Source organism: Malania oleifera, chromosome 7 (genome assembly GCF_029873635.1).
Source record: "Malania oleifera isolate guangnan ecotype guangnan chromosome 7, ASM2987363v1, whole genome shotgun sequence".
Classification (NCBI taxonomy): domain Eukaryota; kingdom Viridiplantae; phylum Streptophyta; class Magnoliopsida; order Santalales; family Ximeniaceae; genus Malania; species Malania oleifera.
The window spans coordinates 88,541,133-88,555,292 of NC_080423.1; the positions used below are offsets into that span (position 1 = coordinate 88,541,133).

Genomic DNA, 14,160 nt, shown 5'->3' on the forward strand with positions numbered 1-14,160 from the left:
AAGGAATATTCTTAGGTTATGCATTAAATAGTAACGCTTTTAGAGTCTATAACAAAAGGACTCTCACAATCATAGAATCAATACATGTAGCCTTTGATGAAGCAAATCCATTCTCAGAACCACCGGAGATTGAAGAAGATGAAATTAAGGAAGGTCTAAATGACTTAAAAATTCAAGAAGTAAAGGATGAGAACAAAGAACTGAGTTTAACTTCAGATGATAGACCTCTAGACCAAACAGAACTACCTAAAGAATGGAAGTTTGTGAGAAATCACCCAAAAAACCAAATCATTGGTGAACCTTCACGAGGAGTATCTACCAGATCCTCATTGAAAAATTTGTGTAATCACTATGCGTTTTTATCTCAGAAGGAACCCAAGAACATAGATGAAGCATTAAGTAATGACTCTTGGATAATAGCTATGCAAGAAGAACTAAATCAGTTTGAAAGAAGTAAAGTATGGAAATTAGTTCCTAGACCCGATGACCATTCAGTAATAGGAACCAAATGGGTATTTAGAAATAAAAAGGATAAAAACGGAATTGTAGTGCGTAACAAGGCTAGACTCGTTGCTCAAGGATATAATCAAGAAAAAGGAATAGACTCTGATGAGACTTTTGCACCTGTAGCAAGAATGGAAGCCATAAGAATGCTATTAGCTTATGCTTCTCACAAAGATTTTAAACTTTATCAAATGGATGTAAAGAGTGCATTCTTAAATGGATTTATAAATAAAGAAGTCTATGTAGCACAACCTCTAGGATTTGAGGATGATCATTGTCCTAATCATGTGTACAGATTAACAAAAGCATTATATGGACTAAAACAAGCCCCTAGAGTTTGGTATGAGCGGTTGGTGGATTTCTATTGGATAATGACTTTTCTAGAGGAAAAGTGCACAACGCATTGTTTATCAAATCTAAAAATGAAGATATTCTTATTATTCAAATCTATGTGGATGATATCATTTTTGGTGCTACAAACGAAGATCTATGCAAAAATTTTGCGAAGTGTATGCAGGATGAATTTGAAATGAGTATGATGGGAGAGTTGACTTACTTCCTAGCACTTCAAATTACACAAAGTAAAAATGAAACTTTCATAAATCAATCAAAATACATGAGTGACATGTTTAAGAAATTCGATATGGAAGGTGGAAAACCTTTAGGGACTCCTATGAGTACGTCAATAATTTTTGAGAAAGATGAACAAGGAAAGTCGATAGATATGAAATTCTACCAAGGTATGATAGGAAGTTTGTTTTATTTGACAGCCAGTAGATAGGACATTATGTCTAGTGTATGTATGTGTGCCCGGTTTCAAGCAGCCCCTAAGGAATCACACCAGATAGCCGTCAAAAGAATCTTAAGATATCTGATAGATACTATCGACTTAGGTCTATGGTATCCTAAAGACAAAGGATTTGAAATGATCAACTATTCAGATGCGGACTATGCTGGATGTAAAATTGATCGAAAAAGCACAAGTGGTACTTGCCACTTTCTGGGAAGATCTCTTGTATCTTGGTTCTCCAAGAAACAAAATTCGGTAGCACTATCTACTATGGAAACTAAGTATGTGACAGCGGGTAGCTATTGTGCACAAACTCTCTACATGAAGCAATAATTAAAGGATTTTAATTTGGAGTATTCAGCTGTACCTATAAATAATATCTCCAAAAATCTCATATCTCACTCAAGAACCAACCATATAGACATAAGGCATCATTTCTTAAGAGATCATGTGCAAAAAAGAAGACATCTCACTAGAATCCGTGAATACAAGTGATCAATGGGCTGATATATTTACAAAACCTCTTCCAGAGGATAGGTTTATCTCTATAAGACGTGAACTAGGCTTATTGCATAGTAGAGAAGTTGTTTAAAGAGGAAATTGGATGAGTAGCCAAGTAAATATTGAAGGACAAGTGAAGACAGGCGACTGACAACTAAGTCGCAGTCGACTGAATCCTTTTTGACTTACTTGATTTTTTCAAAATCAATAAGGTCAAGCGACTGACTCTCTGAGCCTCAGTTGTCTGGCTCGCTACTATTTGGGAAAATTTAACTGGCGGTGGTTTAAATACCGAACATGCGCAAAACCCTAACTTTTCAATCGTTCAGGTTCTTGACTCTATTTCTCACATTTCATACACCTATTCTCCTTCGATCTCAAGTGCTCCTTCACTCAAAATCCTCCGTTTAATCTCTGAAGAACATTATCCTACTTCATTCCCATCAGATTTTAAAGGATTTCACTGTTCATTTTTTTTTTTTAAATCATGATGCCAAGAACGAAAAATACAGCAACAAGAGGTTCTACTTCGGGGAAGGATGACAGCAACAATATTGAGAAATGGCTTGTAGCTCCACACGCAAAGCGGCTATACAGAGAGCATCTTTGTTCAACTGAACCTATTCTTGGTAAGGTCTTAGACACAACTTTCTTTGAAGAAGACTTTCCCAACATTTTACCCATGTTTAGAACCTTAGGATGGAAAAAGTTTATTACTCATTAAGCTAAAGGACTATATCCGAACTTAATCAGAAAAAATTTATGCATATATGTTTAAGGGAGACACAGTAACCACTACCGATATCATGGGGAAATCAATTGCCCTTACTCCATAGACCTTAGCAACATTTTTTAATATCCGACAAGGTGAGTTTAAGTGTCCATCTTATGGACAATCTTGGATTATGGCACAAGATTTCACCCCTAAAGAATTTCTACCACTGGTCATGACTGAGGAACCTATCGATTTTGGTTATCCTCCATTATACAAATAACTTAATCTTCAAGCACAGAAGTTGATTACGTACAACATTTTACCTCACGTAGGATCACACGACTACATTTCATATTTAGATTGTTTTGTCATGTGGTGCTTACTCAAAGGGAAAAAGCTTGATTTACCAAGCTTGATTCTCAAATGGATGATCTCTAGAGCAGAAGCCCGCAGAGTAATTCTTCCATATGGTGGCATTCTGAATCTCACATTTGCTGATCTAAGCAAAGACGACTACAAGCTCAGGAACAACAACAAGAAGTTCCACAACCAGCTCAGCAACCTGTTCCTCCGGCTGATGATGCACCTTCATGGTTTCTTGCTTATCAGCAGCAATTCACATATTTTAGTGGTGAAATGAGATTTGGTTTAAGCTCTCTTCAAGCTAATTATGCATCTCTTCAGGAAAATTATACTTCTCTTGATCAAAGACTTGGCCGTCTTGAACTACATATGGGATCAACTTCTTCCCATGGAAAGGCTCCAATGCATATTAGTTCTGGTGATGCTGTAGATGAAGAAGAAGAAGAAGATGATGATAATGCAGCAGGTGATTAGATGTTTTACTTAGCTTCTACAATATTTTGGGTTGTAATTTGTGCATCAGATACACTTTTTATTCTCATGCTATTTTGGATTTTCTTGGTTATCTACTTATTCATAATGAATCGTATTATATGTTTTGTGCTTATACTAAACTTCTCTTTTTGATTGATGTCAAAAGGGGAAGAATAATTTGGACAAAAACTGAACTAAGTATGATATGATATGTCTTACTTGTTAAAACTATGCATATGAGCTAGTTTGATGAACTGAAATGCATATGAGCTAGTTTGATGAGCTGAAATATATATGAGCTTGAATTGAATTTGATGAACTAAAACTAAGTTTGATGGAATCTGATGATAGTCATGATATGATATGTTTTACTTGTTAAGACTATGCTTATATTAAGGGGGAGCCTTATAAAGGCTTACTCATTTTTGCTCCTTATTTGTCATCATCAAAAATGAGGAGATTGTTGGCGTAACAAGGCTTAGAATCTTGGTCCCCAATCTTTGAGAAAACTTTGGAAACACTGCAAGTAACTTGGAGAATACGAAAATTTACTTTTTCTATCTATAAATACATGTTAAACCCAAGAATTAAGAACACCAAAAATCAGCAATCAATCAAATTCTTATACATTCAAAGCTATCTTACTAAATACTTTTGCTGAAAGTTTTTGTTGAGTTCTTGCTGAATAAAAGCTCACGGTTCTTGCTCTTTCACTGAGATTTTCAACTTAAGATAGAACCACGGTGATATTTACTTCAGCTTCAATCGTTATATTGTAATTTTGCTGAAGCATATTGCTCTTTATTTGTACAAATTTGCTCTAACAGAGGGTTTTCTTGTAAGACATACAGTTTGTTTCTTTCTTATTGCTTTGACGATTTAGGGGTATTGGATCGTTGCCTAGCAAGAAGGGGTATTCTTGTTAGACAAGGATCTCCACCTGAGAAGGAGAAAGGTTGTAACTTTTCCTATTAAAAAGGTTGGAAAGGAGAATCACGGCGGTTGCTTGGGGCAAGGACATAGGTTGTTAGCTGAACCTGGTAAAAAAATATGGTTCTCAGCTTTTCTCCCTACTCTCTTTAATTTTCTGCAAGAATATTATATGCGTGTATGATCTTTACATCTTGCTAAATTTTGGGGATTGCTGGAATCTTGGTTTTTGATCCATATTTAAAATCAGCATACTATAAATTGTTGGTTGGTTTGATATATTAAATAAAGTTCTGATTTTTAAATATCAACAGCTGAAAGGTATTCTGAATTGAAAGTATTACAAAACCAAATCTCTGAAAATTATATTTCATTGATTAAAGTGAAGGAATAAATTCTAAGTTTGAATTTAAAACCTGACATTTGTTTCTAAACTATTCTAACTTGATTCTTGAATTTATCATCAGGGTTTCAATATTAAAGAATTGAATTTGAGTTGAATATTAATTAAAATTAATTATCAATAGCATAGTGATTGTAAAGCTTGATAAATTGCTGAAAGAAAAAATTGCTGAAATTGAAATTCAATTAAGGAATTTGTAAAACAAAGCAAGCAATGAAAAAAATTTTTAATCCCAATTCAACCCCCCCTCTTGGGAGTATACCTAAATTCTCAAAGTCAATGCACTTAACATAAGCTATTAGGTTTAGCAAACTGATTGCTAAAACTAACAATGTGCTACAATGGTTATGCAGGTATAGAATAAAAATAGAATTCCTCTATAAAACAAATCTCTTTTAGGATAGATTTCACTTAAGATTGATTTCATGGTGCAAAATGTTAACCTAACAAGGCTTACGAATCTTATTTTGATGATAACAAATCAAGGGAATTTAACATGTTCTGGTTAAAGTGATGATGTTTCAGGAATCAAGCATTAGAGTTCAAGATCAAGTGATCACAAAGAGTTATTGAAAGCTTACATTCCAAAGACAGGTGATCAAAAGAAAGCTCAAAAGATCAAAGATTGACACATCTTATGAAAGCTTAAAGAATATTGAAGCTCAATGTCAAGATGAACTCAAAGAAAGACATACATGAAGACTTCACATTTAGAATGATTCAGTCTTAAGAAAGTCTTCTGTAAGTACTTCAATTGAAAGTCAATACGAATGCTTTGAAGCTCTTTAGGAATGATTATAGATTAGAGACCCATTTTTAAAATCTTAGAAAATACATTTTTCAAATTTCAAATCAAAGATTCCAAGATTAAAAGCTAAAAGAGTTTCCAGAAACAAAATCTTAAAAACAGTAAAATTGCATGCTCAAGCGCATGACTGAGTTTTCTCAGGCGACTGACCTTTTATATGGTTTTTTAAGAAATGCAAACAAAACCATGACAGGTGCCTCACAGATCCTTCTTAGGTGACTGACTAAACACTCTCAGGTGCCTGACATAGCACTGACTTTTGAAATTCACTGGATTTTTAAAGGGACAGGCGCCTGACACCTTTTTGACAGGCGAAGCAGCGAGGGAAACTTTCCAAAAATGATTGCTTGGGTTCCAAACTTTGTATAAACTTAGAAAATACTCCAAGTAAACTTGGGCAACACGAAATTACTTTTAGAACTCTATAAATTCATGGAAAACCAAAGAATTTTTAGACAACTGCATACAATCAGCAATCAAAGTCTATAATTCTCATACTCTTCAAAAGCTCTCTTGCTCACACATTCTTGCTGAAGTTTTACTGAGTTTCTGCTAATACAACCACATGGTTCTTGTGTTCTGACTAAGATTTTTCAATCTAAAAGAAGAACCGGGTGATTAATTTCTTGAGCTTCAAATTCATTCTTTATTGATATTTAATTTGACGTATACTAGTTGTGCTTAAACTCGTACTCATCAGCTCTGTTTTGAGAGTCTTTGTACACAAGAATTGTTCTTGTTCTTGAAGTTTTTTAACGGTTCAGGTTTGTTGAATCGTTGGATTACCGAGCGTGGGGTATCGCTTGGAGTGGAGGGCTCCATCCTACTTAAAGGAGTGTGTAAGAGGTTTGCTCCGCCCGGTCAAGAGAGCAGTATAGTGTAATCCTTGGGTGGTGAACCTAAGGCGAGGGCATAGGTGGGTATAGCCAAACCTCGTAAAAATCTCGGTGTCACTCTCTTCCCTATTCTCTTTAATTTTCTGCATATATAAACTGCGTGGTTGTGTACTTTATGTGCTGAAAATTAATTTGCGTTTCGGAATTGCGGAAACCATAAGGAAGTACGTTGATTGATCAATATTATATTGTGGAAACCGCGAGGGAGTACGTTGATTGATTAATACCAAAGTTCATTCATATATTGGTTGGTTACATACTTAAATTCAAGATACTTATTTGATATCAATATTTGAATTTTGGAAGCTTGGTTGAATACCTTATTGATTGAATTGATATTGAAAAGCTAGAATTTGAATATTGAAGTTTTGATCATCATCGTCATTCATCAATCAATACTAAATCTTGGATTGAGTGTTGATTATTACAAATAAATTGTACTTGTGAAGTTGTTGTGTTGTAGAGTATGATTGCAAATTAACTCAAATTGAAAAGGGGGTTAATATTTAACTAAAAGAATTTGTAAAACAAGAATTTACAAAGAAAGTTTTAAAAACCCAATTCACCCCCCTCTTGGGAGTACACCTTACTTTTCACAAAATATTTTTCAGCTAGCATTCAACAATTTGGTTGGTAATTGTTGTAAAGTTAGAGATGGAAGAGAGAAGAAGCCAAGAGAAGAAAAGAAGAAAAAACAAGAGGCAGAAGTTTCCTGGAGCAGATGTACAACTCCAGGTCTGCCCCTTACATATTAATTATAAAAAAGACACAAAAGACAAAGACGCCCCCACTCAAACCACATAATTACTAAATAGCATATTCTCTTCTAACACTCCCCCTCAAGATGGAGCCGAACAAAAATCACCCAATCCTAGCTTGTTACAACCATTAGACAAAGCATGCTTAAATAAGAAGGCTTTGTGGACTGGAAACATTGCCTAAGTAACAGATTTCAAAAACGGACTCCTCACAACCGTCTTCATCAGAACATCCATCACAAAACCATAGTCAACTTCAACGTGCTTTGTGTTTTCGCATCAAGCATCGGGTTGCTAGCAGTATACATCATCACAAAACATATCTATGAGTTTTGTAACCAAGAATCCCATCCATATAAGCCCACTCACAGTATACACCATAGCTCAATATTCCGCTTTAGCACTAGATCTTGATACAATAATTTGTTTCTAAGTGACAAGATTACCTTTTTGTAACTAAATCTTGCTACACTAATTTGTTTCTTGCTACACCAGGTAACAAGATTACCTTTCACAAATGTATAGTATCGAGTAGGATCTACGATTACTAACAGAGCTAGCCTAGTCTACATCAAAGTATCCCATGATCTACAGTTTCTATCACATTTACATACTAAACCTCAAGCAGGAGAGCATTGAGACACCATAGGACCCTACAAGCAGCATCCCAGTGTAGCTGTGAAGGATATATCGGGTCTAGTGACAATCAAATAGATCAATTTGCCAATGAACTTCCTATATAGAAGCTTGTATTCGATGTCTGGTCCAATATCCATAGATACTTCTCATTCAGATCCAAGTATCAACAGGTTCAATTCTCAATATAGCAATTTCACTTAGCAAGTCCAAGGTATATTTTTGTTAAGATAAATTCAACCCTTTCTTACACCATATGATTTCAACACCAAGGAAGTACTGCAAAGTATAAAGTCCTTGATTTGAAATTTTTCTTGAAGCCACTGCTTGACAACATCAATCCCACTATGACAACTGCTAGTGATGATGATTTCATCAAATCATCAATGGAAACTACAAGAAGTACCACATCTGTCTCCCTTTTGCAGATAAAGACTGATTAATCAGAGTAGAACTGGACAAAGGCAAATGTAGAGACCTCCATACTAAATTACTCAAACCAAGCCTGAGGAGACTGCTTAAGACAGAAATGGCATTATGCAATCTATATACCTTAACCCTCCACTAAGCAACATACTTAGAAGGTTGTTCCATGTATACCTTTTCCAACAAATCTACATTCAAGAAGGCATTCTGACGAAGGACCATCTTTAGGCTGCCTATTCAATATACTTACTTTAGGCATAGAATTAGGAAACTATGATTGTATTAGATTTTTTTTTTTCTCCTGTTGTGTAATTTCTGTTATATAGGGGTTTATTGAAATTTTTGTTTTAGTTAGTTGTAGGCATAAGCACATGGCTTGTATTTTCTCTTCTCTGCTATGGTTCTATTTCTCTCTCTATTTCTGATCTTTGTATTCTGTTTTCCCATTCTTTTCTAATTTGTCCTTGATTCCTTCCCTCTTCTTCCTTCTGCCCCATTGTTACCCCCCATTGTTCTCTATATTTATCATGGTCTTAAAATTCCATGAAATTGTCAAAACTTCTGTCGAAATTTCTGCTTTTCATCACCCTCAAAATCAAAATATTAGTAGATTTCCATTTTACAAATTTTTTGTTGAAATTTCAACAAATCATCCAAATTTGTAAAAATATCAAAACTTTAGCGAATTTAGTAGTAATTTTAACTATAGAATAAAATTTTCTTGGGATTCAAACGTGAGGTTTAAACGCAAAGTGAAATTTCTCTCCTATTTATCTTATTTTTTATTAAAACCAAAGATTATTACAAAGGCTTTTGAAATTATATGAAAAATTAAACATAGATGTTAGCAACAACATTTACTTCAACAGTTTATATTTGAATTATCTTTATATATATAATAAATAAGTATTTAATTGATTTATGAATTTTTTTTAAATACAAATATTACTAGATCTACTGCTACACAATTACCTGTCATTAATGTATTTACTTTATAATATATTAGTTCTAAAACTTGCATTATTATGTATATTAATTATTTCTAGAGTCCCATAAAAGAATTCCTTACTTCAATACTAATTCCCATCACATTTTAAAAATCAAAGTCAAAATTGGCATCAAAGTGAAAATTTCTATTGAAATTTCCATACTTTAGAAGCTTTGAAATTTTAGTTGAAATCAAAATTTAAGACCTTGCTTTTATTAATGTTTTTTTCTCTATCCTACATCAATTTGGTAGCAAAGTAAACCACGGTCACCATATGGACAATGTCCATCTGCAACTTCTCCAAATTACGATCATGCCACCAATTTCAAGCACCTTTTCTTCCCAAAAGATTTCCACAACACCACCCACACTGTCAAAGAAAGAACCCTCCTAAACACCATCCCTTGAAGTTCCATTGTCACTTGACCACCAGAAAACCCCACAAGTCGACTGAAAATTTTCCCAACTGCCCCCTACAAATCCCCCCTTACTAAAGTTGCTTTGACACACCACCACCACCTTTCGACTCAATAACCCTTACTCAACTAGGAGCCAAAAGGCCATCATTGGAGGACCCTCTCCGGTAGGGCCGCATGAGTGTGAATTGAAAAACACAATTAGCAACCTTTACAACTCCCATACTTGTCAGAAACTGATTCCAACCACAATATTTTGGGTTTTTTTTTTTTCCCTTCAAAGTTGAATTGAGGACTCAGTGTATGATAGGCAGTACACACGGCCCACTCGATGACGATGCGCATGTGAAACACAGTTGGCACCTCTACAACCTCCAAAATCATGAGAAATTGGTTCCAACTACAATAGTTTCAGGTTTTTTCTTGAGATTTTGAAGTTGAATTGAGGAAATTTAAGTGTGAGTGTATGCTACTTGTTTTGAAGGATAATTTCAGCACCAACATTGAATTTAGACCTACTTGTTGCTGTTTGTGGCCTGTTCTTCGAGGATTTGAGAAATTGGGAGTTTGAAAATTTGCATGACAATGATGAAAGCTTGAAACTTGTTGCAATTTGTGCTTATAGATTATTTTGTGAACCAAAATTCTCCCATTTATCTTGATTAATATTTACATGATTAGGGAATCAGTAATTTGCATAATAGCAAGCTTCTTTACCATCTTAAAAAAAAAAAATCTGCCCTTTATCATATGAGTACCTCTAGTCCGTTTATTGCTTGAATCCTTGTTCAGACCCATACTCCCATGTGGATATAATGTAGAACAATGTCAAGTCATGTGCATTATGTTCAATAGCTTAATGTGCATGATTTGTATGACTTGTACACAAGTTTAGTCTTCTTCTCATCAATTTATCATCTTTGCATTATTCATGACCACCAACAAAACCACTCAAACCATCCCCATCAAACTTGCACCAATTGATACCCAATCTTTGTCTAGACACTCTTCACAACTCTATACACCAAAAATTAGAGCAGCTCACTGAATGATTTGCACAAGTCATCAATTTATTAGGTAAATGCCCTATAGTAGATGGTCTAGAACAATTAGTTAGGCACCCTACTGAGACCCCATATTCAATAGAGTCAGCTTAGGCATTATTCCCACTCTAGGAGTTCCTATAGCAGCTAACAAGATGAGTTAGGCCCCAAGACAACCGAGCAGACCAATTCAACCTCTTCACCCTCAAGTTAACCTAGAGCCTAGTTTTGAGAAAGGTAGTTTTGTTGAGTTTCACAATCTGGCTGACCCTAGGCATACTCTAGATTCCCTTAGGGTCATTAAGAGGATGATTGTTGAGATGTTATCAAGAGGGTAGAGGTAGATGTGCATACCTATGATGGGAAATTCAATCTAAATTCTTGAAGATATAGTGGAAGAGACGGACGATTACTTTAAGCAGTATCATTTACAAGGAGAGGAAAAGGATCAATCTTCCAAAATGAAGCCCGTAGGACTAGCCAAGAAGTATTGGGAAATTATTCAACAAATCCTTGAGCAATTAGATGAACCTCCCATTATCCAATGGGAAGTGATGAGAAAACTAAAATAGAAGTACCTCCCTCCTTCCTACAAGAACCAGTTGTTTGGTGACCTCTTAAACAATCAACAAACTACCATGTAGCCAATCATTTGAGCAATTTGAAAAGCTACAGCTTAAGAGTGGTATTGTTGAGGTCAGAGATCACACATTCACTAGGTTTGTGAATGGTCTTAAGGAGGATGTTAGCAGATAGGCATTTAACTTGTCTTTAGAGGCAACTTAACAGAAATCCATTGCCACAGAAAAGGACCACAGTATCCCTTTTAGGTCATTCAATTGAGTGAGTCTCCTCACTCCAAATCCTACCCTTAATCTAGTTCTACGATTCCCCAATCTATCGCTAGAGAGAGTCTAACAAAGCAAATAGAGTCCCAATCATGTTGTTTGCTCTAGTGGATTTGGTATTCCTAAAGCTAGTAGCTCATCTGCGCAGTGTCATAGTTGTCATGCTATAGATCACTTAGCTACTCGTTATCCCCAACAAGCCTAAACTTCGAACCGTGAGACTATTGACATGTTTGATTGTGAGATGAAGCTCTTGTTGTGTACTCGGGATATGAAAGTGAGCTTGTTGATGATTTTGAGGATGATAACCATGTTACTATGGTTAGGTGTGTTTTATCCACTACTGTGGTAATGAGAAGTAGAAGCAAACCACAATTTTCCACACTTTCATTTGATGTGGGGATAGGACATGCTAGTTATTGATTGGGGTAGTAGCATGAATGTGAACTCCAAAGTTGCTCTACATAGATTGAACCTTAAAAGGGAGCAAAACCTCCATTCTTTTAGAGTGATTTGGGTAAGCAAGACAAATCTACATGTCATTGAGAGGTGTCTTGTACCCATTCAAATGTATTATAAAGATAATGGTTAGTGTGATGTACTCCCAATGAATGTGACCGATGTCCTATTAGAGCACCCGTGGTTACATGACCATGATGTGACCATTCACAATATGGAAAGCGCTAATGTGTTTAGGAATAAAGATAAAAAGATCATTTTGAACCCTACAAAGCCTCACTCAAGGATCCCAAGTTAAGAACAAGCTAGTCCTAAAGGTTTTGATTCAAAGAAGCACCTAATTGCTAGATCAAGGCTTTTGGGTGGAACCATGGGAGCTTATAAAATAGGTGTATATTAGCAACCGTTGCCAAAGAACATTATTTTAAATAATAGTATTAGTTTGCGCAATAGTAAGGCTAATGGTAATGGTCACAGTTAGGGTTGTAAATGACTTGAGCCAAACTGAGCTTTGCTATGCTCAAGCTTGTTCATTAAATTTTTAACTGAGCTCAAGCTCAAGCCGAGCTCAAACTGAACTTTAATATACTTACTTAAACTTGTTTATTGTGTAAATGAATGAGCTTACGAGCCCTTATCAAGCCAAGCTACCGAGATGCTCACTAACAATTTGGTTCTTTTAAAACCTCTCATTTTGAGAGAGGAGATGTTTTGTCAGGCAAAAAGGTAAAAAGTGGTTCCTACTAATACTAAAAGTTTTTGCCTCATCAAGCTAGCCTATTGATCTTGAGCATTAGCTTTGTCACTAAATTCATGTTATGGAGTTTGAGCTAAATAATTCCATGTACAAATAGTCCCTACTTTTAAGCTCACTACAGTCTATTAAGTCTATTCAACCTTATTAAACTAGCCCATGAATGACTCTAATTCAAGCATATTAAACAAGCCTAAATTAACCCTATAATCGAGCCGCTTACAAGCCGAAACAAGTTGAGCCCATTCATATTCAAGCTCTAAACAAGCTGCAAAATTGGGCTTGGGAATTGCCTGTTTATATAATGAAAGAATTTAAATGAGCTCTTACTAAGTCAAGCTTTTGAGCCATTCGTCTGCAGTTTGGTTCGTTTGCAGCCATAGTCGCAGTGTAATGGTTGCAGGCATCAAGAACGTTACATAACGAGTAACAAACACTGCATTCATGAATTCTTTTTTTGCACTAGCAACCTTGTTAAAAAGTATATGACAATCTTATATATTAATGTTTTAAATGATTTTTAGTAAATTTAATCAATGTAAATATAACATATACTACATGTATTTGATGTCATCTTGGTTGCTTTAGTTGCCATTGGTGAGAAGAAGCATGCATTTGCCACTTTTCACTACTTTATTGATTATAAGTGAAGTTTAAACTAAGAAATCTTAAATATAAAGAAATATAAAACATAACATCTTTTGCACTCTGTTAGTCTTTAATGGAATTTTTGTTATCCAAAAAATGGAATATAGAATGTTCATGATTTTTTTTTTTTTTTTTTTTTGGATATCAAAAGAAAATCATTAGATATAGTAACAATGTACAGTCAAGAGAAGAGGCATCTCCTTAACAAAATCTAAGGAATCCTAGAGAAAACAAAAGAAAAAAAACCAAAAAGTGTAAAGAAAACAGCCCAAGGAAAACAACATGCCCAAAGTCAACGGAGAATGCCAATCACGTTGAATATCTAAAGAGCATGTCCCCTTGAAGTTACCATTACCCACACACTAAAGAGAATCCAGAAAATGAATCTTCTCCCGCACCAACAAAAATGATAATTTCTTCCCTGAAAATATACATGAGTTTTGTTCCTTCCACAAACCTCAAAACACTGCAAATAAAGCACAAATCCATAATCCTTTTCCTTCCTTCTTCCTACCAAACCCAACAAAAGATATTGCCAAAAACTCCTCCACTGTCCCTGCACAAACCCAACTTTCTCCAACATAACTAACTTGTTCCAAACCTTCCATGCAAAATTACAATGGAAAAAAAGATGCAGAGCAAATTCTGAGCAGCTAAAACAAAGCACGCATATATCTAGAGAGAGAGCCTTTAAAGGCCTCATAATCTTGCAGCAAGTTAATAGTATTTAACTATTTATCCTATTAAGCACTACCAACCAAAGAAAAGCTTTGATTTTAGGAGGGATTTTGGCCTTCCAA

General features: G+C 35.1%; 1 protein-coding gene across 11 annotated transcripts in view; it reads right to left on the reverse strand.

The window, feature by feature from the left end:
* Positions 1–14,160, reverse strand: part of LOC131159537 (uncharacterized) — a 43,306-nt gene that overhangs the window by 15,887 nt on the left and 13,259 nt on the right. The window lies entirely within an intron of this gene.